The 24,729-nt window shown below is 37.3% G+C and overlaps 1 long non-coding RNA gene across 1 annotated transcript; it reads right to left on the reverse strand.

The window, feature by feature from the left end:
- Positions 1-13,439: 13,439 nt before the first annotated feature.
- On the reverse strand, positions 13,440-23,670 carry LOC140168974 (uncharacterized). Its single transcript, XR_011861302.1, has 3 exons — positions 23,536-23,670; positions 17,053-17,241; positions 13,440-13,517 (listed from the first exon to the last, which is right to left on the reverse strand). It is a non-coding gene; the product is annotated as an uncharacterized lncRNA (long non-coding RNA).
- Positions 23,671-24,729: the final 1,059 nt, after the last annotated feature.

Here is a 24,729-nt window from a genome sequence, read left to right on the forward strand (position 1 = left end):
GCCTATAATTCCACTTATGTCAAAGGATTCCATAGCGCCATTAGGCTTAATCTTTTGTCCATCATTTGAACCAAATTGCCCATCCTTTTACCTTGGACCTGATCTTTGGTAAAATAATATTTATGATATTGTATGCAAATATTGTTTAATTGATACTGTGAGCTTGCAGACTAAATAAACACACCAATCAAAATAACTGTACAATACACGTCAAAGGTTTATTTTATCAGTCCCTTGTTTGCTGGTATCACTAGGATCTCATACATGATCATAGTCAGGACACAGTTCTTTAACCCTAATATGTTTGTACATTCATTGAATGACCTTTGAATGAGTTGGGTACAAAAACTCATACTCCACTTGAGGTCAAATTTTGAGTCTGACCTAACTGGAGGTTAATGAACTGTGCTCCTGGTTATGAGACTAATTTGGCTCATGTTGGGCTATTCCATGTGAAATCCAAACGCCCCCTCAGGAAGACATGACCTTAATCTTTCACAGAGGGGTTGACGATTTTAGATGGAGTCACCCATTTAGGTAACCCCATTTGAAATTCACACTCCCTGTGTGGAAGATTAAAGTCATGTCTTCCATAGGGGGTGTATGGATTTCAACTGGAATAGCCCATTGTATTATACATTTCATATTCTTTAATAATTGCTTCTGTGATTACATATTTGATAAAAATTTAATCACTGTCAGACCCCATATACAAAAGTTTGTACTTGATATCACGTGAAGTCAAATGAAGACGGGAACAGTTGTTATATTGATTGCACTCTTGAATGTTGCTTAAAAGTATCATTTGTTAAAACATTCGCTCCATGCAAAAACACAATTGGGTCTTGATGGGACCAGGCTCAAAGAAAATGCTCAGGCTAGACTACAAAGCGTACAATCATTCTGGCCTATACGGGAAGAATGGAGAGAGAAGATAAAGATCAAATAATACAAAAATTAAGGAAAAAAGGCCACCTCTTTAGTTCTGCGAACAATTTTACTGTCATCCTTTTGATCAAGAGAAAGGAAATTCTTAATCCAACCTCAACTGCCATGAAGGCATATAAGTCAAATTTAATTGCATTTGCTAGAAGTAGAATAAATGTACAGTCAATCTAAATAAATTTGTGTTTCTCATGCATAGCTGCTTAAAGGGGGGAGGGGGTAACCCTATTGGTTTAGGATATGGATTGTCAAAACTTTCATACAATGTCAAATATTGTTTACATACAATGTCAAATATTGTCCCCCTTTATGTATATGACAAAACCAGCTGCGTAAATGTGAATAATTAACACAATTAGCAAGCCAATACGTTGGATACGTGTGAATTGCATTCTGCTCCAACATTCTGAAACAACATTGTGTGCCATATTCCCGTTCAAGTGTTATCAAGATAGATTCTGGGGATAGATTCATTAAGGGCTGGGGTAGCGACGTTGGTCAGGGTAGCCCCTGTCGAAAAGTAAAGATGACCTACACTCATTATCATGTGTGATAACTACCATGGGTCAATACATGCCATGTATACTCTTTTTTTACTACCTTTTATATCTGGTCAGATTTTTGGGGCAAATTAGTGAAAAAGCGTTTTTTTGCACATTTTCATTAAAGAGAAATGTCAGAAACAATCGCTGTTGGACAGTTGTTATACATACATACACACAAAATTTCAGTATGGTTTTAGCATCTGCGAATGTTCCATTTAAATATTACAGTTGAATTTGTCTTCCCATTTTAGTGTTTTCTGTCGGTTTTATGTATGTACTCGCATTAAGAATCATTTTTCACAATGGCATGCTCAAAATTTTGTTTTCACCGTCGGCATTTCGTGCAAACATTATGCACATTACATCCGAATTTTATTTAAGTCACTCTCCGTGGATCTTTTGGTTGCTACCGAAGTTTGCAAGTGATAAAAACAACTGGTACAAGGGACAACTTGGACTTATTTAGTTCTTCGTAAATCTTCTTCGTAATTATTTGGGTGACAAATGTCGGTTTTGGGGTCCATTTGGTAATTCACATTTTCTTACTCACCGTGCTGCACCTATGAAACTTGACGCACATTTCTTCTTCTTTAGCATACTGCCATAACGTCCCATTTTGGAACTAATCTTTATTGAAAATTACCAAACATTTCCTTTGAATTTGCACGATTTCGGCACACCATCCATTTTAATAGCTGACTAGCCTGAGTCCTCGGCCCGACCTCGAAACAATTCAAAACACCTGCAAGCACAACCCGATGACCATGCGTAAGCAGTTGAAGGACTGGTGGATCAACCCTAAACAGCTGATCATGTACCTGACCGGTCACATGCTTGGTCAGCTGATCCAATTTGCAATTTAGTCTCGTAGTCTCATATACACTGTTTGTACCCGTACAAATCAACTGAAGAAAAAGTGCATTGTAAAATCGAATGTCTGTGTGAAATTTATATACTGTAACGAGGTTGGATCAGCTGTTGGTTTGTTTACTTCTGCTCCGATCAGATATCAGATGAGATGTTCGTTCAGTGAAAATTATAAACTTCTATGCAGTATGTCATCATGATGTGAAGTGACATGATATTTTACCTTTTTTGAACCAAGTATAAACCACGTCACGGCACGGCATGCATGTTGTTATATTGTAAGCTTTCTAAAATTAGTAAACTGCAACTTCCTGGTTTTGTAATTGTATATCGATTCAGACATGGGCATGACTCATTTCACATGCCCTGTATAGTGTATTGGATATTGCATGAGTGTCAACATTTTGCAACAAACAAGGCTTCACAGTTAAAGCCATATTATAACATTTTCATACAAAATAGATTAGCATTTCTTGGCCATAAAATGTTACTTTTAGTACTGTCAGATATGTGGCCATCCACCACGAAGTGCCACGACTCTAGATCATGTTCTGTTTATTGCAGATTTTGAAAGAATTCACTTTCAGCTTTAAAATGACACCTCAACCAGCTTCATCTGACATCTGGAAGTGATGTTATGGTTCATCAAAGGTCAAATTCCTACTATATTTTACATAGAAATCCATATACTGTTTTTGATTGTATCTCAAAATGGAAAATGCTGACTTTACGACCAGTTTGTGGTGGATGGGCACATATATCCCTTTTATTTTTGATCCGAACAACTCACGACAAAGCAAAGAAAATTTAAATTTACTTCCAGCGCATATGTCACCAATACGTTCCACTCGCTCGGTCATGTTATGGTACGACCCTTTGTGTAGATCACCATCCCGAACACCGTGTACGTACTATGTGTAAATGACCATCGTGAATGCGTTCGACTAATAATTCCATCGTAATAATAAAAAACGCCGGTTCCATCGTTTTATTCAAAATCTTGGATTTTTGACAAAACTACACAGCACCTAGAGTCTTGATTTTTGCAGGGTATATTGGTTTAAGGGGATACTACACCCCTGGCCAATTTTGTGCCTATTTTTGCATTTTTCTCAAAAATAATAGCGCATTGGTGAGAAGTAAGATGTATATTATAGGGGCAAGGACTACAACTACTGCACTGAAAATTCAGCAACTCAAAACAAGTAGTTATTGATTTATTGATCAAATATTGGTTTCCCTCATTTTTGACTGTAACTCCACAACTGTTGTCTGTGCAGAAATAAAATTTACAGTGCAATAGTTGTACTCCTTGCCCCTATAATATACATATCTTACTTGTCACCAATGCGCTATAATTTTTGAGAAAAATGCAAAAATAGGCACAAAATTGGGCAGGTGTAGTAATACCTCTAATAAAGTACAATATAATCGTGTAAAAACAAATTTTAAAAAAATCAGCGAGGGCGTCATTCTCAGTAAATGTTATAATATGTCTTTAAAGGAGGATTTCGTGATCCTAGCATTTGACATTTTTCAGTATATATCCACGAAAAAAAATTCAGTTGATTCGGATTTATTTGCGAGTTATGCATGATTATGTGAATTACACTGTTCCATAGGCCACTGTTGTAATTTCGTTCTGGTATACCAGATGGAAAATCAAATGTGACGATATTTTTGTTAAACGAATTAATCTGCCAGAAATTTTTGGTACATAAACATTATGTAGCCAGAGGTTTCCAGTGGTATAAAAATCTCAACTTTTTGGAAACAAGTGGGGGATGAGGCTGTGGATCACGACATGCCCTTAAACAATTAGATACACCATCTGCATTGGTCATCCACCATTCATGTCCGCAATATCAATATAGGCCTATAGGACACATGGATGTGGGACGGGATCTCAGCATGTTGTCATTGGCAACTCCATGTCTGAGCCATACGCACTTCAATTCGCCTACCACAGGGATCGGTGTTGGGGCCGCAGTGGTTTATGATCTTTGCTCATCCATTTGCTGACATAGTCAGAAGGCACTATCTGCAATTTTATCTTTACGCAGATAACACTCAAGATTTATTTTGCCTACAAACCATGTGATTCTTCTAAAAGTATTTCTCAATTTTTAAGCTGGCATTGAGGAAATCAGACTGTGGATGTGTGAAAACTTTCTTAAACTTAATGGCACCAAAATAACATTTCTCATTATCAGCTCAAAGCATCAGAAATCTAAATTTCCATCATTAATAATAATATCATCAGTGATTCACAAATTCCACCTTCTTGTGATGCACGCAATCTGCATGGGTGCTGGGATCTGGGTGTCATCTTTGACTCTGACATGTCTCATAAATTGCAAGTTTTGTCGTCTCTCAAAGCTGATTATTACAAGACACTGAAGCCAATGCTTGAATAGCCCATGGGATACCAGTACCACTAGCCAAGCCAGAATGAAACAAATCCTATCATAGTACTTTTGCTCCAACAAGGAAACCTCTTCACAAATGTGCTATGTACAAGTAGACATGGGATCGGGCATGGGATACCATTCCTGGCGCACCTGTAAAAAATTGGTGGTGTGTATTTCTCTAAACTTTTAACACTTTGACGAAGGCTTCATCAATCATTCACAACTTTATTCAATGCCTTTTTACTAGATGTAAGATTACAAAGGGTGAATGGTCCCTGTAGAAAATTCTTATCTATAAGGCACTGCTTATTGCTTTTAGACACTCAAATATTGGGCACACAGTATTGGGCATAATCACATACATATGTATTCAGATACTCTAACACCTCCATAGTTTTATTTTCAAGTAAGAGAGTTAATTCCCATAGGCGTAGATCCCGGGGGGGATGGGGGGGATTTATCCCCCCCAATATTTTGCCAGGGGGGGATGCTCCATACAATCATCCCCCCCAATGTTGACACCTGAATATAGTTTTCTGACCAAATTGACCTCATATTTGCCCACTTTAGCCCCAAAAGTGCAAATTTTTGCGCGCTTCACGCGCATTTATTCCACTTTTGCACCATATTTCATCACTTTAGCCTCAAAATAGCCAAATTTTTCGCGCGCTTCCCGCGCATTTGTAACATAAACTTATTTTGTCGCTAAAAAGTGCCGAATTCACTATCTTTCAAGATTTTTTTTCCAACTCCATCCCCCCCAATGTCAAAAAGAAATCTACGCCACTGTTAATTCCAAGTGCCCAATAATAATCTCATGAATGTTCACATGCAGATTTTTAAAGGTCTGCAGCTGCTATCTGCAAATATAATTTTGTAATTTGAAATGTTTGAGCATGAGTTTTGTTTGCTTAGTAAGAGTGGGATTAAAAGTTAAACATGACCTAAACAAAACTGTCTGAAATTATTGTATTGCTGTATGTGCTATCTCCTTTTCATAGCCCAGCTATAGAACACCAACAGGGTATTTTATAACCACTCCTAAGAAAACACATGCACATGCAGACATGCTGCAGAAATGATGCTCCTTTATATTATCAATCATTGGGATTGCCTTTTAACCCATACTACTCTATTTGTCTCAATATTTGAGTGCAAATTGTGAGTGCAAGCACCACTCTGACCCTCCTTAAATGTATTGTTTGAGTTCATTTTATCACATCAATGAATTAACATCATTGTTATCAGACGTGTAGCTGTAGGTTATCTGAACAGTGGGGGCACAGCCTTTGCAATGCAACCGGCTATGGGCGGGGATACCAAATTTTCCCCCAGGAAATTTACCTTTCTAACCAGGATATGAGTTACAAACATGCCACTAGCAACATGCATTTAACACTAGGTCTTAGGTAAAGTTTGGGTGTGTAAAATTCAAAAACCTGGGTGTGTAAATTTAAGATTTGTGTACAAAGTATAGACCACGCGTGGGCAAAAACTGGGTGTGTATTTTCAAATTTAAACACAGTCTTCCTACATGGCTGGCTGCATAGTTCATACATGTAAGCCCTTGATTTGATGTAACATTTATATATCAATAGTCCATCACCACACTAGGTACACACAAAATTGTGATTTTTTTTTCACGGCAGTGAAATGATGCCACTTTCCCCCACATCTCATATGCACAGTTTATCCCTTACATATCATGTGTCATGAATAGGTATTGTAGCACACCAGCCTTGTGAATAAGAGTCTAGGAGATAATTCCTAATATCTCATACCCTAGTTTGTATGCCTTAATATCTAATCTTGCCACACTGACAACTTACTAATTAGCCCTAACCCAGAAAAGAGTCTGTCCAGGAGTAGGAATTTTTTAGCCTTTTTTAGAAACATGTTTTCAATTGGCTTATAGCCATCACATGCCTACAATACACATAACTGATTGGTTAATCAAAACTAGCAGGATCCTGGCCTGGCCTGATTACAAAGTAAACATCATTCTGTATAGAAAACTGTGTAGCAAGCGATTTACTTCAGAAAATTAATACACTGCTCAAAACTAAGTCCATTATCTATCATAGTTAATTGAAGGTTAGTTAATGTTTATTGACTTCATATTGGTGTTCATACATATCCCTGACCCTGACAAAAGCTAGCAAGAGCAAGCTGTGTAATTATTTTGTTTACTTGTGATAAGATACAATTTTCCAAATTTGTTTCCTAGGTGACTTAGTAAAATTCCTTTAAAAAGGAACGGGCGACCAATGTGAGCTTGGTCGTGATGTGGTAAATTTCATGGTGTTTAGATTTGGCATTATTATCTCTTGCAAACCCGGTGACACCTCATTATAGAAATCAGACCTGTCGATAGGTTGTAAGAGGGGATAGCCTTTTCCAGGCTCGAATTGGTCCATTATATAGGCCTAAAGAAAGTTTTGCTACTTTGCAATGCAATAAAATCCTTAATGCAAAACGAGATCCTGTAGGTGGCTCCCGAGGTGGCTTAAAAAACTAAATGCAAAATGAGGTTTTTAAAAAATATTGTTTTCCAGAGTCAAGACGCAGGTATCATTATTAAGCCTCAAATCACTTATTTATTGTCGAATAGGCCTAAGTGCAGAGTAGGTTAGATATAAATATTGAATGTTAGACCAAAGTAGCTCAAAGTACATGTACTGTACACTTGATCCGTGAACTTGTCTTTTTTTAAGACAAATTCTTGTTTGACTTAAAATAATTTTGACTTGGACACTCGAGTCACTCGTGTACCGACGATCTGTGATGTACGTACTGATGGTCCATGATTAGGTGAGGAGCACTGGAATTGTTACAATGGACCATATGGAACAGAATAGTTACTGGTTATACAATAAATATTGATTGATCTATATTAGGAAACAGTGAATTCCATTACCCCCAAGTTTCACTGTAGAATACAGGCATACAATTTTCCATTGGACATCAGTTGTGGGAAATCTACCTAGGCCCAAACTCTCCAGACCACCTTGGGGCAATAGTCTGTACAATAATATTTCTATCATGAGCAACTGCATGTAATAGATTGTATTTGTACTATAATCAGGCCTGGAAACAATGGGGAATTCAGGAATCGCATTCCTAAGGAATTTGGTAATCAAGAGGGAAACTGCTTTTTTTTGGATAAAAAAATACATATACAATGGTGGGAAATCCTGATATTTTGGAGGGAAATAATTTTTTTTCAGGCCTGTGTATAATGCCGCTAACCTCTTGGTCATTTGGGTACATAGCATAAACTGGGAATAATACAATGAAGACACTTGATCACAACCTTGAACTTATCACAATCTTTTAATATAATTCATCACCATTTGTAATAAATATACATTTGTTGAACATGATTACTGATTATTAAAATTACTGACATTATTTCTGTACATATCATATCCTTATGAACATGGCAGAGTGCCAAATGACAGTTCATCATAATATAAATTGTCCCCCTTTAACATGTGAATTACAACTGGAAACAGATTCCTGTAAGGCCAAAAAAAAATTATGGGCCCGAACGACCCAGATTTTCCATTTTGGGAGGATATTTTTTTATTTGGGCGCCAAAATTTATTGATTTTCACTGACAATTTTTGAAAGTATTCAGAACATTTTCAAAATATGTTTGCCAAAGAAATAGAACAAATTAATTCTTGCCAAATGTTCCAAGCTTTTGGTGATATTTGGGTCATTTTAGCCTCTTGGAAAAGCAGCACTGAATGTTGTATGAAATAAATAAAGCTTTAAAAAAATATAGGCCTAATTAATGAATTAATTATCAAAAATAAAAATCTTGTCCAAACCTTTCATACTTGAGAAGTCCATCCACCAGTAAAACATGAGGTTTTTTTCATCCCTAATGGTTACATGTTTGTAAAGGGACACACCATTTGATACTCAGGGGGGGGTAGGAAGTTGGAGTCGGGAAAGAAAAACTTCCTACCCCCACCCTGAGAATCTAATGGTGCGTCCCTAATGTACATATCCCATGAGTAGGGGTTCTCAGATAATGCTTGGTACACATGCCCTTTCCAGAAACCTATTCAAGATTATAAGACAGTTTGATTCTGATAACCCTTAGGAGTCATCACGGGACTAGCATGGATACCAAAACAAAATCCAATTTGCCAGCAAAGTGGTTACATTTTTGGTAACTGGATCACACACCTTTTGGAATTGGTAGTACATGCCATAGACTTTGTGTTTTGATAATTTCGATCGTGGTGCAGAACTCAAAAGTGTGAGTGATCCAGTTGGCATAGTGATAATCGGATTACACATCACTTCGCTTGACACCATTTTGAAGAGACTGTTTCCTTATATATCGGGGGAAAATATCATTTTATGTCTCAAAGCTTGCACAGATCTAGAAATCAAGTGAAGAGTGCTATTCCCCCCCCCCCCAACTCAAACTAATCAGAATAAGTTACATGAATTCTTATAATGCGCAAAATATTTTCGATAATTGAAAGTGTCATTTTAGAAGTTCACAACATATTTTCCAACAAATGCTTCAAACATTTTGACCTACGTTTTTTTTGAAAAGAAATGCGCACTGCAAGATGAATGTGGCAGCTTTGAGTGTGTGGCAGCTTTGAGACATACTTCTTTTAAGCCTTAACTTACATCACATGTAGGTAATTTACTCTACTTCAAAAGGGATATTTGATGGCTACAAAACATAAAAGTTTGATCTTAAAAGTGGATGCTCTATGGAAACTGAACATCCCTTGGTGAACAAGACTCATATTCAATAAGGAGTCTTGTCAAGAACCACTGCAGTCCCACCCAAACCTTTTCTAACTGACAGCCTAATGTTAATAACCCCAATAGAAACTCTCTCTGATTAATACCCAGGGGGCCACTCAAGTTCCACAGTGTACACATCCATTACCAAAGATTTTCAAAACATACCCTTTAAAAACAGGATTCTTCCTTTTGAGCAAAATACACCCCTTAACAGGAATTTAACTCGGTTGTGCAACAAATTTTCCCCCTAAACCAGTGAGATTGTACCTGAAAGATACCCTTAGGAGTATTTGTTTGTAAAGATATCACCCTTACAGGTTTATGATAAAATAAACCCTAGTACATGTTTTTGTTTATAATTTTCTAATATTTATGTTAGGGTTATGTTCCTTATGCAAAACATGCCATGGAAACTCGCTTTGTGAATAAGCGGGATCATTAAAATTCGCATCTTTCTGGGCACTTGTGTATATTTTGAAACTGCAGTTGCTCCTGTGAATTAATATAAGAGCTAAAACTGTTTGTTTGTATTATTTCTTCTTTAAACTGGGACACAATTACATGTAATCAGTTAAATACCACAATAAATCATCTGTTCATCCTTGAGGTCACCTAAAATACTGTAAAATACATGTATGGGCTTCTCACTGATACTAGTACCAAAATCTCCAATCTGAATGAAGAAAAAGAGGGCCTTTAAACTGATTACAGACACATTATCTCAATTATCAGTTATCACTTGCTTGTTCATGTAATATGAAAAACTATCAACATTTGGTTTAAATTGGATTTGCAGAGACCAAAGGCTGTGAATGTGATACATACATTGTACCCAATACCATACACCTGTGAGCATTGCTATATTGTTTCATACTGCATACAGGAACAAACAAGGGATATACTCATTTTTATAGTAGATAGCTTTACTGATCATCATTGATAAAATATGCCAACATTACAAAACAGCAAAGTTGGAATTAAACTTACTGTCAATCAAACTCAGAAACAGTTTATGATTTGTCATCATATAGTTTAGTGTTTCACTTTCACACATATAAGTTCATCTTCAAAGTTAGGTTTTATGCACAAATCAATTGTAGTCCCGGGGGCCGGGGATAGCGGGGACCTACCCGGGGATGTAATTTTGGAAACTGTTACAAACATGTTACAGTCCCGGCTTAGTCCCCACAGGGCAGGGCACTATTTCTGTGTACATCCTGGGGTAAATCCCTGGCCAAGTCCCCGCCCCTAGCCCCGGGCACCATGTTCGAAGTCCCCACGAGTGTTTCCCCCTTGATCTGACCCGCACGGTTGTGAGTACTCTTCTATTACGTCCCGGTACACTCGGTGTAGATCCCGGCCTGTTTCAGAGGCATTACATCCCGTACACTCCCCCACTATGTCCTCGCACTGCGGGACACATTGAGCTGTTACATCCCGGCCAAGTCCCGGCTCGGACCCCGCTATTGCCAGGCCCTGGAGGGCCAGGACTACAATTGATTTGTGCATTAGTAACTAGAAACTTCTTTTGCTTGGGTGAAGTGTCTGTAATTCCATTTCTCCAGGCACCAGATGAATCAACCTCACTTTGGTCTGTTTTTAAACCTTATCAAAGGCTGTGGTGAGTTTAATGATCGTCACATGCCAAATAGTTGATTAATTTCTGACTTCTATTATAAATACATGTTTGTTGAAGCTCCTAAAATAAAATGGTTAATTCAAACCACGCAATACACACAAAATGCCCTTGTCAGCATGCTACACGCACAGAGGAGCATGCACTGTGCTGAGTATGCTCTGTGCAATACAAAAATACACTCATTAATATGGCAATTACTTGACTATCAACAATAGCATTGATATAACTACTAATGATAATACAGAATGCCTACAAAAGGGATATATACAAGGTATAACAAAATAAGTTTACCATTAACTTTTGGTTGTTAAGTTGACCAGGTGTGTAGCCAGATATATGTGGCTGCTAAGGGGCTGTTATTTTCTTCGGCAGGAGGGGTCATGATTATGTTGGTGACCAGAGTCAATTTTATGAACCCCCTCCATCGTGGGCTGAACATTTTGTGGCACCCCCTCCCCAATTTTAGGCAGAATATTTTTATGACCACCCTTCTGCACGCATACCAGAAACAAATTTTCCCAAAAAAGTCAAGAAATGTGTGCTTGATGGAAAGGTGACCACAGTACGGAAACATTTGTCGTTGTAACTAAAGATGGTGCAAAATGTGTGGTGGAGAGTGTAAATACGAGGGGGTATCAAAAAGTTTTAGAAATCGCCCAGAAGTGAAAGAGCTATATCAATGAAATTTTGTCAGTGTAATCACTGGTCCTTATGTACACTATGATGCAAAAATGGTCTCATAAGAATGTTTACTTTTTTTACAGGCGCTAGATGTCAGTACCTGCTTATGTAATCGCATAACCAGCAAAATGGAGAAAATTGAGGCATGTAGCATGATTAAGTTCCATTTTAAGGGTTACAGTGCCCAAAAAATCTGTGATGAAATAAAAATTCATTTTCCAAAAAGCAACAGTGACAATATCACAATCATCACCGAAGATAACTTTCATTTCATCATCAATTTTCTAGGCACTGCAACCCTTCAAATGCAGGATCTTAATAACGCTGCTTGCCTCAATTTTCTCAATCTTGCAGTTTATGCGCAGTAACTGGGGCAGCAGGTTATTAGCATCTAGCGTCGCCTGTAAACAAAGTAAACATACTTATGAGACCATTTTTGCACCATAGTCACCGGCATGTCCAGGATCTTTTCCTGCGGGGGGCTAAGCCCCTTTTTCAGATTTATGCGGGGGGCTTTATGGCTAAAATCGCCAAAAAACGGCTGATTTTACATGATTTTTAACAAAGTGCGGGGGGCTTCAGCACCCAAAGCTCCCCCCCTGGACACGCTACTGATAGTGTACATAAGGACCAGTGATTGCACTGACAAAATTTCATTGATATAGCTCTTTCACTTCTGGGCGATTTCTAAAACTTGTTGATACCCCTCGTATGCATGTAGGGCAGTCCGGCACCCAAAATGTTTAATAGTCACATGCCCTTACACTCGGTTTCAGAGAAGTATGGCAGCTTGCTCAGATTGATGCGAGCACCCGTTAATGAGGGACATAATGCAGAGCTTTGTTTGTGCCAACCAACGTTTTGATGCGTAATTGGCCAATCAGATTACCGCATCTGTTGTTATGATTGTCAGATGATTGAATCAGCTAATCAGAACCCTACTTCTGTGTTTACACCGTGCACACTCTCAAAATGTAAACAAGTGCTGTTCTTCTTTCACAGAAACTGTAGTAATTTTATAACCTTCCTATTTTGGTATCTCCTATTTTTGGTGTAAAAAATTTGACCCTCACTATTCTTTGGTATACAATTTTTATGACCCCAAGTATATTCATGAACCTTTCTGAAGAAAATGACAGCCCATAGTTCACAAAACAGTCGCCTTTAATGTAAAGGTCATTCAGCATGTTTAAGCCAACCTGAAGCATTCAACCTTGTTCACCTCAACCACTTATATTGTCATTATTGGAGGTCAAGCTTCACCTCAGCTTACTTTCACCTTTTGCTCACAAATGTAAAGTCAACTTTCACTTTATAAAACATGCATCAAAAAGGTTTTCCATTGTCTCACTATTCATGCGTTCAATTTGTCACCACCATCAGTTCACAATGATGCCTGATGAAAGCAAAAGCCAAGTTTAACCTTGATCATATGAATGCTTTTAATAGTTCAAGCTGCTCCTAGTAGCTCATTTGACAAATCCAAACTTAATCATTGTAAAGCGGTATCCAAGAAGAAGAAGAAGAAAGTGGTGAAGCTTGGTGTGGCAAGGAGCAACCTCTGTAAAATGTATTCCTTATTTTTAAGATGCCGGCTTTTGTAACAGTATCCACATCCAGTTTTGAAGCAAGTGTGAAGTGTGCGTGCTGTGGACAGAACAAAAATACAATTATTATTGACATATACCTCTGTGAAATTCCTAAAACACTATTTCCAAATCAATGTGTAAATTGTCAACAAGAAATCAAGGGCTCAGCAAGACAGCAACACAACATCTTAACTCAAAATAGCATACCTGCCAACCCTAAGACCTCACAAATAGGGACAAATGTGAGAAAAAAATCTGAAAATAGGGACATTCCTGAATTTTCTATACCTTACTGCAGTCATATTTTTGCAAAAATAGGGACACATGGTAAAATTGCTCTCTTTTATGCTATTTGTTTCTGTAAAAATAGGGACAGTCCCTATTAAATAGGGACAGTTGGCAGGTATGAAATAACTAGAGTGTACTGTGTAAATACAAACCATGATGTACACATGATTTTGTGTCCATTAAAAGTAGGCACTGACAGCTTAATTTTCATATCATTATCAAAATCTCATTTTCACCACAAATGGAGTTAAGATACTGTGGCACTTTAATTGGGGGAGGGGGGGCACCCCAGCCCCACCTTTCACTGGTTCCGGAAAACTGATTTTGCTTCTAGTTATTTGTATTAACTGCAATCCACAAAAATTACCAAGTGTTAATTATGGTATTTACCTATATAATTCCACGTTTTACCCCTGTCCGTATGTACACCATGCTTGCACTCATCGTGAACTTGGGATGTAATATTTTGCACACAAGAGAAAAAAGCCATATCCCAGTAAGGGCCAAAATTTATCTCAGTTTTGATAAGCAACCATGGCAATCAGAGACATGCAGTGGCATAGCTAGGGGGCAGGGGTGACACATGCCCTGGGCGCCAGGTTTTGAAATGATGATAGATTAAATAAAATTCCTTTAAAAGGGAAAGCCAGCCTCAATGTAGAAGAGGTCTTGTAATTAGTTTTGGTCAATGTGAAAGGCATTTTTAGGATCACGCTTACATCTACATGACAGTCCACCAAACCATCAACGATGAGAACATGCACACTGAAACAGCAGAAAACATTAATTCCTAATATCATGTCAACTCTTTTAATTCATTACATGTACTCCAAATTGTTCTGGTCTGTTTGTTTTGTTGTTGTTGTTGTTGTTGTTGTTGTTGTTGTTGTTGTTGTTGTCGTTGGTTTTTTTGTCTTTTCAGCTTTTTACCCACGATATCTCAATTTCCAATTTTGTAATACCAGAACTTACGAACTCAATATCTTCGCTTAGGAATGTCCGATTTCACTGCTTTTCGATATATACACTGCGGTTTGAGTTAACTTACATGTACATTTTATTTTAAAATAACTTAATTAATTCGCAATGTATAGTTTAAGCCTACTATATTATAATAGATAGTGGCCAGCACATTTATAAAGGACTGGTTACTCACTACAATCTTCACTCTTAAACTGTGTTTTTCTGAGTTATTATTTGCATGGTATAATTGACTGGAAAGTTTGTTTGCTGGGATGGGGAGTTATAGGCCTATAGGTCAGAGTCAGGATGTAGGTATCATTATGCCTCAAATCACGAATTATTGTAAGATTTAGTGCAGAGTACGTTAGATATGAAAATGGAAAGTTACAACAAATGACTATACACCTGATTCGTGAACTGTGTCATTTTGAAAGACTCTTTATCCTTCATCTCTATTTGATTTTCAGTGTATTAGCAAGTAGATGATGTATATGTATCACAGACGTTATACATTTATAAAAACTTAACGTTTTCTATTGGTCAACATAGGCGTAGATCCTGGGTGGGGGATAACCCCCCATATTTTGCCAGGGGAGCTTACTTATTTGTGTCTTCTATACTATTCATCATATACCCCTGCATAACGAAATTCAACAATATTCAATATCCAAAGCAATATCCTCACTATAATAGGTCCCCAAAACAGAATTTTTCCCACCCCCACATAATCGCAAATTGACACGAAAGCTTCATTCCCATTTTTTTCATCCAAAACGGTCCTGTCATACATCTTCCCCAATCAAACACATTTCTCTTGCATTTGATCATTTCCTACTCTTCCCTAGAAAAATCATTTAATACCAAATCTACACACCATGGAATTCACCATATCACGTCCAAGCACTATTCATCATATACCCCTGCATAACGAAATTCAACAATATTCAATATCCAAAGCAATCTCCTCACTACAATAGGTCCCAAAAACAGAAATCCCCCACCCCACATAATCGCAAATTGACACGAAAGCTTCAATCCCATTTATTTCATCCAAAACGGTCCTGTCATACACCTTCCCCAATCAAACACATTTCTCTTGCATTTGATCATCTTCTACTCTTCCCTAGAAAAATCATTATAATACCAAATCTACACACCATGGAATTCACCGTCACGTCCAAGCTCACATTGGGCGCCCCATTCCTTTTTTAAAGGAATTTTTATTCTGAATGTGCTGATCATGTTGATTGCTAGTCGGAAACTCCTGCGAAGCTATGGACATGGCATCTTATATACTCCATTCTATAACAGTCTGCCTAGTGCCTTGTGTGTTTTCTCTTCAATCATTTTGTTGAATGTAATTTTATGAATCAAATAGTTATGTGTCATTTTATTTATAATAAAGAAGTTATTAAATTAATAAAGTAAGACAATTTATTTATCTATAAGTGCATGTCAAATGGGGTACATTGTTCAATACTATATGCATAAATTATGCCCATATTATAGCTAGGCCCTAAAAACTTTATTTTGCATCGGATTTTTCCCGTTGAAAAGACAAAACTGATGTTTATGATAGCAACCATTTCATCAATAACATTTTGAGTCATTTTTATCCATAAAACGACACAGGATATGATAGATAACTACTTTCACATCAATATGGTCCATATGATCACAGATTGTTGAGAATCTGTGATATGATCCGAGGATATGATGAAGATTTTGATTCTATAGATCTGTTATCAACATGATATCACGCTGTTCAGTGGTCAAGGAGTAAGGACCCCGGTCAAGGACACTGATATGACATCATAGGTGATGTCAGATTTTCTTCTGCTGACCATATGATGCTATATATATTAACTATTATTGTTACATTTAGGCCTTTAAACTTTTAAAGTCATAATTAATTAGTTCAAACATAACTTTGGTAATACTCACTCGTTTTCGTTCGTTGAAACGGCAAAACATACTTACTTTTCCTAACAAATCGAATTAAAATATTTAAAAAAAAATTTAACCACAAAAAGTTTTTAAAAATCATTCCAATACCACTAAAATATAATCTCTTGAGTAAACTGACCCCAAACCTGAAACAGATCCAGCCCCGAATGGGCTGGCGAAAAGGTGTTGATGAAAATATAAACTTTCTCAAATTACATAAACCAAATGAAATACCGGTACCTGTTATTAATGTTTCTTTTTGTAGTGTATCTATTGAGGTACAAGCTGTGAAAAGTTTGTATCCTTGCCCTGGGCACCACAACCCCATACATGTAGCTACATGCCACTGGACATGCAACATAAAAAGAGATATATAGTGGAATAACTGTTCTTACCTACAATGGCTTTCTAGTGTCAGTGGTGGGTGCCATTCATGGTCTTGTTTGATCACATCTAAACCTGTTCTGCCCCACTGTAAAAATCATCCATTCTACATAGTTTTGCAAACTATTTATGTCTTCTCCATATCCAGTATACTTGAAACACATTGACCACTGCCATATGCCTGGAGTAAGCTCTGCCATCTGGAAGTAGTAAAACAGTAAAACAATTCTGTATAATTATAACACTTACTGCCAAAATTGTGGGCTGTCATTTTCTTCGTAAGGGGGACTCAAATAAAAAAAAAAAAAATTTTAGCCTTTTTAGGGGGGTAAGGTGTATTGGTAGTGGTGGTCATAAAATTTTGTTGCCGAGATAGAGGGGGTCGCAATTGTATTGATTTATTTAGTATTAATTTATTTAGCTGCCAAGGTCATACAAGTAGCCCACTGTATTCACCATAATTAGTTCCCCTCCCCTAATAACCACACCTAAAGAAACTTTTGAATGACAACCGCACAACTAAATTGATCAAATGTGTGAATAAAATCACCTTCTAAACAGTGGTGGCACTAGGTGGGGACATAGGGCACTTTCCCAAAATATATTTTTTCTTGCCCCTCCCTCCACTTTTAACTCCAATATTCCAAACATTTTCCACTTTTTGTGGTAATTTTGTGCAAACTTTGTTGATTTTGATTTAATAGTGATTTGATTTGGATGAATTGTATATTGTAGAGCAAATTGCCTAGTTTGAAATAGTTGAAGTGCAATTTTAACAACATTTTTTATGTGATCGCCTGTCGTGATCAGCTGTGTTTACTTCTGAACATCCATTGCTTTACACTGTGTCATGCTTCATCATTTGATTGCCTTGAGTAACTTGCAATGGATCGCTATTATCACAATGGTAATTTTTTCCCAGGATTTCATTTGGCTGTTCCATCCCCAAGGTTCTAATTCTGTAAAGGTTCATCCCTCAGAGGGTCCCTCCTTTCCTCAAGCACTGTTGGAAAAGACCGAAAACTACTAACAATGCTAATTTTACATCCCCCCATCAATTCATGAAAATGTTATTCTCTCAGTCGATGTTGTTCCATCCAGTGCTCTACCCCATTTCTCAGTCTGTCAAAACGGACACCTTGTGAAATCCCTATTGGTTTGTACAGGGCCTTTCAGTTCAATTTTCTCCATGTAAAAAGCTCCAATTTGCTCAAATTGTAAATATTAGGAATTTATTCCCCTGATATTAGAAATCAAACTGTTTGAATTGTTTTACCAAGAGGTACATGTACTACATGTAGTTATTTTGTGACATGTTTTGTGATTCCCCCCATTGGGTACAACTACTGAGTTATCCATGTCCAACTTAGTTTCGTCAGCAGTGAGCACAGACTGTATTATCATACTGACATTTTTTTTATAGAATATCGATACTCTACTAGTCTTCACTAAATCACTAGTTGGACTATACTTAGTATAATAAGCAGTCATGAAACACGTAGCGGAAGAGCATCGGACAAAGTGTCATAACAATGCAAAAACTGTCCCACAATGCATTGCAAACTTCCAATGCTGATTGGGCTTATTGTAAAATGTACACAATAAATTCCCACTGTAGCACGATAGACACCCATATGATAAAGGCCCGGATCAAGGCCTGACGGTGGGATATTTCTCACTTAGATCCATTCTTCCCATTGGTTGCTTAATTGGCGATATTTAGCTGTTCCATCTCACCCCTCGGACACGAAGGGGCGATGACCTTAGTCTTTCAGCTTACATGAATGGGAATTAAACAAGATTTTCCCCTTGTTTTCCCGAATTTCTCCATTCAGTGATTTGCTCATCCGGACGATCGTAAAAAAATCTTAATTCAGATTTTGGTACCTTTGTTAATTGTCATAGATAAAAATGTAAACATAGCCTGCGAGTGGTTCAGCCGAATATTTTAAGACAATATATATACATTTTACACGGATCTGTAATTCTAAATTATAGCGACATGTATTTGAATGGGGCTTCCACAGCCTTCCAGCAATGCCGTTTTCTTCATTTTTTGCCAAATTTGTCATTTCAAAAATACCACATGATAAGGGGGCTGGCATTTTCTTCGGAAGGGGGGGTCCCAAATATGTCGGTGACCAGAGTCAATTTTTTTATGACCCCCCCTATCGCGGGTCAAAATTTTTTATGACCCCCACCTTCCAACTACACAGACTCAAGAAAAATTATTTGTCGCTGGAACTATGACACAGAGAAAGTGTGCGGAGCCCGTTCCGAAGAAAATGCCAGCCCCCTAATTTGAATGACTTATCCTTGACTTTTAAGCAATTTATAAATCAGTTTCATTTTTGTAAACGCTCGGATCACTGAATGGGTCTTTAACAACATTTCCCTCTCCTGGTTCAACAAAAAAATTTGTGTTCCCCCTCAAGATCCCCAAAAAATTTTGGGTACCTCGATCCTCAAAATGACCATCCCCCCTGTCGTAAATAACGATCGCTCCCTATAAGTAGGTATGAGAGGCAAACCTTAGTTAACACATTTGCTTGTCAGCCAAATTCGCCTAGACCAGGGCCCAAACACAATAGATATTTACTTAGAAATGTAAAAGAACAGCTAGGTCAAGGAAACCTACATAATGTAAATATGTTGTCTATACTTCACTTGACCCAAATGATTTTTTATGGTGATGAGACACTCACACATGTAATTTTAGAGGGATTTTGATAGCAGTTCCACATAGAAAAGCTGCTATCATCATGAGACTAAGATCTAGAAACACCACAGAAATGCTGTTTTGTTAGCTGAATCCCCGGCAGAATCTTTTTGATGAAAGTCAATCTTTGACAATATGTAACTTTGCTACGGAAAGTGCAGTTCGATTTAGAGGGTTTTACATGCACAAATGCATGTAACTTTGGCTCTGTGCATGTAGAATTTTGCCTGTGCATGCAAAATTTTGTGTTATTTGGCCCATTTTGAGGGAAAAATCGGAGTTGTGCATGTACATTTTATTTTCTAAATCCAACCCTGGGAAAGTGCTATGACAAAAAGGTTTCAGTTTTGGCTTTCTTTACTCAATGGCTTTAATTTGATATATATATAAAATGATGCAGTTTGATGGCAAATTTTAATTCATACAGGGGCGTAGCCAGGTTTCTTGGTCAGGGGGGGCAAAATAAAATTTGGGGGGCACAGAAGAAAAAAATTGGAGTTGCATCATACAATACATAAGACTGTATGTCTTCGAGCGTCCCGAAAAGGGCCTTATTGTGATGATGTGCTTGTAGCGTAGCAAAAAAAATGGTATTTGACACTATTTTAGCCCATTATCCGCTAAAAAGGGCTTTATTGTTAGAATGTGTGCGCGTAGAGCTGGAAAATTTTTGTATTTTACACTATTTTGGCCCTGAATTTTGCTAGAAAAGGGGCTACTTGCCCTTTTTCTTTTCCTTTGCCCTCCTGATTTTCTTTCATTTTTTGTCAGAAGGGCACTTTTTCTTTCATTTTTTTTTGTCAGGGGGCACTCTGCCCCCTGCCTTCCCTATTGGCTACGCTCCACAAAAATGGTACATTTTCATAAATTTTAAAAGTTCATTCAATGCTTCCAAGCTATTGTTTCCTGGAAAGTAGACTAACAAAGCTTTCAGAAACCAGTTTTGTTTTTTGCCTTGCACAATTTAATATATTTTTATGACAATTTGAAGTAGTGGGAACTGGAACAGGTTTGTGTATCCCTAATTTTGCAGGAAATTGCTGATCTTATGAGTATTGCTGATCCCAGTGTACATGCACAAAAGATATGTATTAGTGGTTTAATATTAGCTTTGATATCTCGACTGCAATTCCAGAACAAAATTTAAACCCATCAGTAACATTATAAATGTATACTACAGCCTTCAAATGTGGGTATTGAAATGTCCCGTCTGTCACAGAAAAACATCAAAAAGTTGTTTATTTTCCATATTTTAATATATTTTTTGTTCAAAACTTAATTCCTATCTCATATCAAGTAGGCCTCATATAAAAAACAAAGTAAAATTGTTCACTGACATTTAGTATAGAAGATATTCCATCTCAAAATGTGTCCGTCTGTCACATTTTAGCATTCTTACCATGTACAATCAAATGGGGGGAAATTTTCAAGTCAAAAGTTTTTGGTTTTTTACTTCAGATTTATATTCTGCACTAAATTTTGGCAAATAAAAAATGATTTAATGCTCATTTTGACAATTAAAATTCCATCTGGCAGTCAAACCATTGTAAACACTAAAAATTGATCATTTTTATGGGTACTGGCTGTTTGAGGTTGACTCCCTTCGCATGAGAGGCCTTAAATGATGTTTAAGGTAATATTTTATCATGATTAGATGTTGTTTGTAATTTCTGTATGAAAATAAATCCCACAAAGTATATTTGAGCAACTTACCATTGCTCTAAAGATCACTGTAAAAAATGTTCAAAAATGGTCCCGTCTGTCACGTCCCGTCTGTCACGACTTTGGCGAGCCCAGGTATAAAAATCTCAGCTTTGTATTTTTTGCGTATGATGTTTACTGAGAGTTTATGTACCAATGTTTAATTTTGACAGCATTTTTCAATAAATCTTACTTGAGAACAGATAGAGTTTTGCAAGAATGTACTTTTTTTTTTAAATGGGTGCTTTTTCCGTCCGTCTGTCACGCTGTATTTCAATTTGCAACCATACAGCCATTGAATCACTTGGTTTCATCTTGTGTGTTTTAAATTAAATTATGACATGTTCTCTTTGACTTGGAGTATAACAATTTGGGATATGTCTTGTAGATTTTTTTGTTGAGGCATTTGAAAAAAAAAGAGCCTATCTAAATGTCCCGTCTGTCACGCTGGAGTTATTAGCATGCTATGATGCTATAAATACATGTACGGTACTATAAGTTATAGGTATGCTAGGTGAATTCAAATTTGCCATCAAACTGCATCATTTTATATATCAAATTAAAGCCCTTGAGTAAACAAAGCCAAAACTGAAACCCTTTTTTCATAGCACTTTCCGTAGCAAAATTACATCTTGTCAAAGATTGACTTTCATCAAAAAGATTCAGCTAGCAAAATTCCCCAAAACGGCATTTCGGGGTGTTTCTAGATCTTAGTCATGGAAGTCTTATGCTGGTTTCATACTACCCTGCCGCTTGCCGCTGGCGGCGTGGCGCCAAGCGTATTGCAGACAAGCGGACACAATAAAGGCTTGTCATTGGTTGAAACGTCCTGCGGCAAGCGGCAGGAAAGTATGCTGGAGGCTTTAGTCTCATTTATAGCAGCTTTTTTTAATGGAACTGCTATCAAAATGAATCAAAATCCCTCTAAAATTCCATGTGCGATTGTCTTATCACCATAAGTATAGAAAACATATTTATGTAGGTTTCCCTCCTCGGCCAGTTGTTTTAAATTTCTATGTAAATTTGCATTGACATTTTCGGCGAATTTGGCTGACTACATGTAGCAAAAAAATGTTTGTAAGTTTATAATTTATTTCAATATTTCCACAAAAATTCACAAAAAAATTTTCCTTACAGTATGCCTCGGCCTATAACCAAAAAAATCAGTTTTTGTTAATTTTTTTATAATTTATTTCAGCATTAAAAAAATAGAAAGATAGGTGTAGAACCCCCCGAGCCGTCTTTTAATTTTTCTTTTTTTTTTAAACTTTTTTCATTTTTTGTTAGTTTTTTTATAATTTATTTCAGCTTTTCCCAAAAATTCCAAAATAAAGGGGGGTGTAGAACCCCCTCAAATCGACTTTAAATTTTGCTTCAGCTTTTTTTTATTTATTTTTTTTTTTCAGTTTTTTCAGTTTTTGTTGTTTTTTTAGAATTTATTTCAGCATTTTCAAAAATTTCAAAATAAAATGGGGGTGTAGAATTCCCCTATATTGATTTTAAAAATTTGGGCGATTTTTGGCTAATGAGATACACGTAGCACCAAATTGAAATACCTATGAATATGACCTTCATGCCCATTTTACACTGTAACTCAGAATACAATTGAGGACATTTACGGCTCATTCGTGCTGTACGGTCACATTTGGGCGACATTTCACGGCTAATACCCGCGACTTGGGCTAAAAAGTTTTGGCAACCCTGTTTTTATACACGTGATCAGCTGGTGATACTGATAGCTCATACAGAACACAGTGCATACATTGGATAAATAAGACTAATTTTAAATAAAGATATTATTTCCTTCTAAAGATCCTAAACAATTATTATATTCATATGCAATCTGTTTATACTGTCACGCTCAAAGAACGCTACAATAGCGTTTTAACATGAGGGGATGAAATGTCCAGGGGATGAAATGTCCAGGGGATGAAATGTCCAGCATTGTCCAGGGGATGAAAATGCGAGGGGATGAAAATGCGAGGGGATGAAATGTCCCGTTACCTGCCTTGGGATACCTACTATAAGCTTAACTGAAAACACGTCACACTTTGATATTTGTAGAAGTACTTACTTCAAAAGGATATAGGCCTAGCTGCTAAAGACGCCTCTTTCTTTCTCCGTGATCGAAAAGTAATATTGGTGGATGAATTTCACTAGAATTTAGACAGAATAGCCGACGATGCTTTACGGGTATCAGTACGTACAGCACAGCTGAATTTTTGCTTATAGTCTCTACATCAGCGACAAGCAGAGGGAGCATGAGGGAGCGTAACCAAACTGGTTGTAGAGGAGACTATGTATAGAAAGCCAATGCTGCCATAAATTTCGTTTTTAATTGAAAGAGATGAAATTCCCCTCAAATTCGCATTTCAAAAAGGAAATTTATAATTTTATCTGGCTGACCTGATAGTTTATGATCCACTTAAACAAAATAAGGCAAAAATTTTTTTTGGAAAAATTATTGGAGGGGTCTTGGACCTAGCCCATTCTACTTCCCTTAACATGAACTTTAAACTGATCAGTCCAGGTGTCAGTATCATAACAGATTGGATTGCCCAGCATGTATTGAGTAAAGTGTTATTATGTGCACTGCATTTTCTCATGTTACATCATCTCCTACACAGGCCCAGATTTACCATAAGGCTAATACTAGTTAGGTCCTGGAGATCCAGGTGGCTCAGATTGGATTGGGCAGTGTATATTGAGCAATTCACTATCATGTACATTGCAGTACCATCCCGAGTACCATAAGTCCATATTACATTGTTTGTTACACAGGTCCAGATTTACCAAAGGGCTAGTTAGGCTTACGCCCAGGGTCTGAGATCCAGGTGCCTCAGATTGGATTGGGCAGTGTATATTATGAGCTATTATGAGCAAAATATCAGTACCTTGCACATTGTCTGTTATGTCTATGGTTACACAGGCCCAGATTCACTGGAGGGTCATTTAGGCCTAGGCCCAGGGCCTGAGATCCAGGTGCCTCAGATTGGATTGGGCAGTCTATATTATGAGGAACACACCTCATGTACATTGTAGTGACATGTTACATTTTACACCGCCCAAATTCATCGGAGGGCCAGTTAGATCTAGACCCAGGGTCTGAGAACCCAGATGCCTCAGACTGGATTGGGTAGTGTGTATTATTAGCAACACATCATCATGTGCATTGTAGTACCCTGTACATTGTCTGTTACACAGACACAGATTCACTGGAGGGCCAGTTAGGCCTAGGCCCAGGGCCTGAGATCCAGGTACCTCAGAT

Source organism: Amphiura filiformis, chromosome 14 (genome assembly GCF_039555335.1).
Source record: "Amphiura filiformis chromosome 14, Afil_fr2py, whole genome shotgun sequence".
In the NCBI taxonomy this organism is placed as follows: domain Eukaryota; kingdom Metazoa; phylum Echinodermata; class Ophiuroidea; order Amphilepidida; family Amphiuridae; genus Amphiura; species Amphiura filiformis.